The sequence below is a fragment of the Carlito syrichta genome, unplaced genomic scaffold, assembly GCF_000164805.1.
Source record: "Carlito syrichta isolate Samal-C Ts95f unplaced genomic scaffold, Tarsius_syrichta-2.0.1 Scaffold315709, whole genome shotgun sequence".
Classification (NCBI taxonomy): Eukaryota; Metazoa; Chordata; class Mammalia; order Primates; family Tarsiidae; genus Carlito; species Carlito syrichta.
In genome coordinates, this window is record NW_007259805.1 from 93002 (window position 1) to 97185 (window position 4184).

General features: G+C 47.8%; 1 pseudogene; it reads right to left on the minus strand.

Annotated features, from left to right (window-relative positions):
- The window catches only part of LOC103275773, a 6644-nt pseudogene extending 2864 nt beyond the window's left edge, over positions 1-3780 (minus strand).
- Positions 3781-4184: the final 404 nt, after the last annotated feature.

Below are 4184 nucleotides of genomic sequence, written 5' to 3' on the forward strand. Positions count from 1 at the left end.
AGATGAGGTCTTGCCTGCCCAGGCGGGTCTCGAACCTGTGGGCTCAGGCAATCCACTCACCTCAGCCTCCCAAAGGCGCGGGATTATAGGCTGAGCCACCGAGCCCGGCGAAGTTGAGTTTCATGGGATCTGAAGATTACATAGTTCTGGGGGATGCTTTTTAATGATGATTCATTTTTCTTTTTTGAGTTGGAGTCTCACTCCGTTGCCCAGGCTGGAGGGCAGTGGCACACTCATGGTCACTCCAGCGTCGATCTGCTGGGCTCTGGCGATCCTTCTACCTCAGTCTTCCAAGTAGCTGGAGCTACAGGCGAGCGCTACCATGCCCGGCTTATTGATTGATTGATTGATTGATTGATTGTAGAGATGAGGACTCGCCAAGTTGCCTGGGCTGATCTTGAACCCATGGGCTCAGGGAATCCACACGGCCTCCCAAAGTGCTGGGATTGCAGGCTGAGCCACCGAGCTCAGCCAGTGGTGATTCTTAAACATTACATCTTTAATGTCCTCCTTTAGAGATGATGAGGAGGAGGGTGCTGTAGTGCCTAGGAGGTTATTGCTGTTAAGTCACTTTGTGTAATTTTGGCTAAAAATGAACCTACTTAAGTAACTACAAATATTGAATATTTTGATTATCCATGACTTGTGGCAGAAGTCAAAGCAAAGTGTCTCACTTCTGATTAGGCTCAACAAGCCAGAAAGTCTGTTGTGTTCCAAGAAGTTTAAATGCATCATGCCTAGACTTCAGTGCATCACAGTCACATCTTAGGTGGTAGAGAGGCAGGGCCAAGTGAAACTACTTATTGCAAAGTGGTCTCCTCGTGTTTGGTGAAGAAGAGATGACCAAGCTAACAGGCAATTTCATAATCAAGATATTTAGAAACACCTTCTGCAACAGGGTTTCACTGATGTCCTGGCAGTTGGCAATCTGTCAGAATCCTTAGGAAGGAAAAAGAACAGTGTTTGCTGTATTGAGTGTGGACGGTAAGTGATTTGGTAAGGTTAAGACAGGTTTCAGCTGGGCGTGGTGCCTCATTTTGGGATCCCAGCATTTTGGGATGCCAAGGTGAGAGGATCGCCTGAGCCCAGTAGGTCGAGGCTGTGGTGGCCGTGAGCGTGCCACTGCTCTCCAGCCTGGGCAACAGAGTTAGACTGTGACTAAAAAAAAAAAAAAAAAAAAAAAAAAAAAAAATACAGATTTCTCGGCCAGGCATGGTGGCTCATGCCTGTAATCCTAGTACTTTGGGAGGCAGAGGTGAGAGGATTGCCTGAGCCCAGGAGTTTGAGACCAGCCTAGGTAACTTGGTGAGATATTGTCTCTACAATAACTAAGTAAAAATTAGCTGGGTGTGGTGGTGCATGCCTGTGGTTCCAGCTACTTGGAAGGCTGAGGCAGAAGGATCACCTGAGCCCAGCAGGTCGAGGCTGCAGTGGCTGTGAGCATGCCACTGCACTCCAGCCTGGGTAACAGAGTGAGACTCCCACTCAAAAAAAAAAAAAAAAAAAGAAAAAAAAAGACAGGCTTCTCAAAGGAATGATAACCTTGGAGAAGTAAAATGGAAGGCCACTTTCAAACTTTGCATCTGCTGCTCTCTTTCCCTAGTCATGGGCATTCTAAATTGCCTATTCCTGGGGGCTGTCACAAAACCCAGAAAGAGGGATTATAAGCTTGGCTGCCAATGGATGGAGTCCTTTTAAAGAAAAAGAATACAAAAGTATTAATACAAAATTAGGTTCAGAGCATTGGAAGATGTCATGTAGCAAGGGGTCCTAAATCTTTTTTATTTCCATTGTTTGGTTTCCTTTAATGACTGCCATCTCCCTGAAGGACAGGTACAGGCAGCTAGGTGACAGCAAGAGAAGTTCACTTGAAGATCTTGCCTTGGCCTGGTGCAGTGGCTCAGCCTGTAATCCCAGTACTTTGGGAGGCCAAGACGAGAGAATTGGCTGAGCCTGGGGGTTAGAGATCAGTATGGGCAACTTGGTGAAACCTTGTCTCTACAATAAATAACAAAAATTAACCAGGCATAGTGGCGTGTGCCTGTTGTTCCGGCTACTTGGAAGGCTGAGGCGGTAGGATCGCCTGAACCCAGCAGGTGTGGCTGCGGTGGCCGTGAGCAGCGTGCCATTGCACTCCAGCCTGGGCAACGGATCCAACTCAAAAAAAAAAGAAAAAAAAAGATCTTGCCCTGATTGAAGGCTTTGCCAACATGCTGGAAGTCTCCCTCCCAGGAAGAATACTCTTGCACCAGTTTTGGGACCTCCTTGCTGCCAGAATCCAGTTTCCACCACGTATGTGACTTGTACCTGCCAATCTGGACTCAGTGGAAAAGCAAGCTCCTGGCCTCAGAAGACCCAGACTCCAGAAATGGAGCTGCTATTATTGATTCTAAAGAGGATGCCATGGGCAAAGGCATTCTTCCTGTTTGTCCAGTTACTGGTACATTCCATGGAAGAGGCTGCAACTCATAAAGGTCTGGGTGAGCATTTTAGGGAAGCAATACTCAGAATACCACAGGGACCGGCCATCCTTATCAAAGTGCTCCCCAAAATATGGCAGCAGGGACAGAGAGTGTGTCCCCGTTGCAGTACTCATACTTAAAGTCATCCAACACCAAGGTTCTCCTGGGCAGGTGAACAAAGGGGTCCTTGGCCTTGGGCTCAGCAGCTAGGGCCTGCTCACAATTGTCCATCTCCTCCTCAGGTGCAGGGGCAGTCACCTTTTTCTCCTCCTTTCTCTCGGCCTGGGCCTTCTGCTTCTTTACCTGTGAACCCTTCTCTTTCCATGGGGTGTCCTTTTTAGGCTGGCTCTCTGTAAACTTTTTAGCACCAAACTGGGCCATCTTCTCACAGAGTTTTACCTCCCCCAAGACAGCATAGAACCGGGGCTGTTCAATGCAGGTGAGGAACAGCAGTTGACCTTGGGAAAGGCCTAGGGAAAGAAGGCTCCAGAATCTGGAGCCACAACAGGGTACGAACAACTGTGATGTCAGCGTGTTACTTGTTTGTCCACCAGAAAAGTCCTCGTCTTCAAGTGAGCATCCAGCAGCCCAGAATTGATCTCACCTCTTCCTTTGCATTCTCGTTGACCTGCTTGTTGAGATGTATGATGCCCAAGGTGGGGAACACCCAGGTGCTGGCTGGGGGTGCTATGTTTCTATCAGGAAAGCTCACCCACTGCACCACTTGGACTGCTGTATCTGGAGTACTTCCACAGAGCTCCTCATTGCTCACATAGTAGGCGATGGCATTGCTTTCAAACACACAGAATCCGTTGTCACCCTCAAATGCTGGAGCCTGGCAGGAAACTTTTGGAGAAATTCAGGGGTGCGATGGGTTTAGTTAAAAAGAAGGGAGGATAGGGAGAGCATGTGGACCTGAGCCCTGCTGTACTGGGCAGTGATGAGGGCCTTGAAGGCCCATCAGTTTTGTTTTGTTTTGTTTTGTTTTTTTTGAGTTGGAGTCTCACTCTGTCGCCCAGGCTGGAGTGCAGTGGCATGCTCATGGCCACCCCAGCATCGACCTGCTAGACTCAGGTGATTCTTCCGCCTCAGCCTTCTAAGTAGCCAGAACTACAGGCATGTACTACCACACCAGGCTAATTTAAAAAAATTTATTGTAGAGATGAGGTCTTGCCAAGTTGTCCAGGTTATTCTTGAACCCCTGGGCTCAGGCAGTCTCCTCACCTTGGCCTCCCAAGTGCTGGAATTACAGGCTTGGGCCATCATGGCCAGTGCCCGTTCAGTTTTCAGGACATGTGTACAGGGTCCCAGACTCCATGGTGATTCCACAGAGAAAGGGGCCGGGTCCTCAATCTTAAGCTTCATTAGCTTCATGGTAAATATGCTTCTAAGCCTGCCTGGATTTAAAAAGCCTTTTTTCCTGCTCCCTGTATTTCTGGCCATCAGTGCTTCTGAAAGGCAACGTGGAAAAGAACCAAATTCTACCATATTCATTCCTGCTGAATGCTGAATGGGTGGCACAACATCAGAGCAGCAAGCTTGGGTCATCACAGAAATCAGCCTTTCACTAACTCATGAAAGGTCAACTTTGAAATAATAGAAACAAGTAGAAATGGCAAGAATCTATCCGGAAAACATCCGGGTTATTATGACTATTTTCTCTACATTCTTATACTGATTGCTGAGAGATTGTTTATGCTGCATTATGAGGTGAGGAGGAGA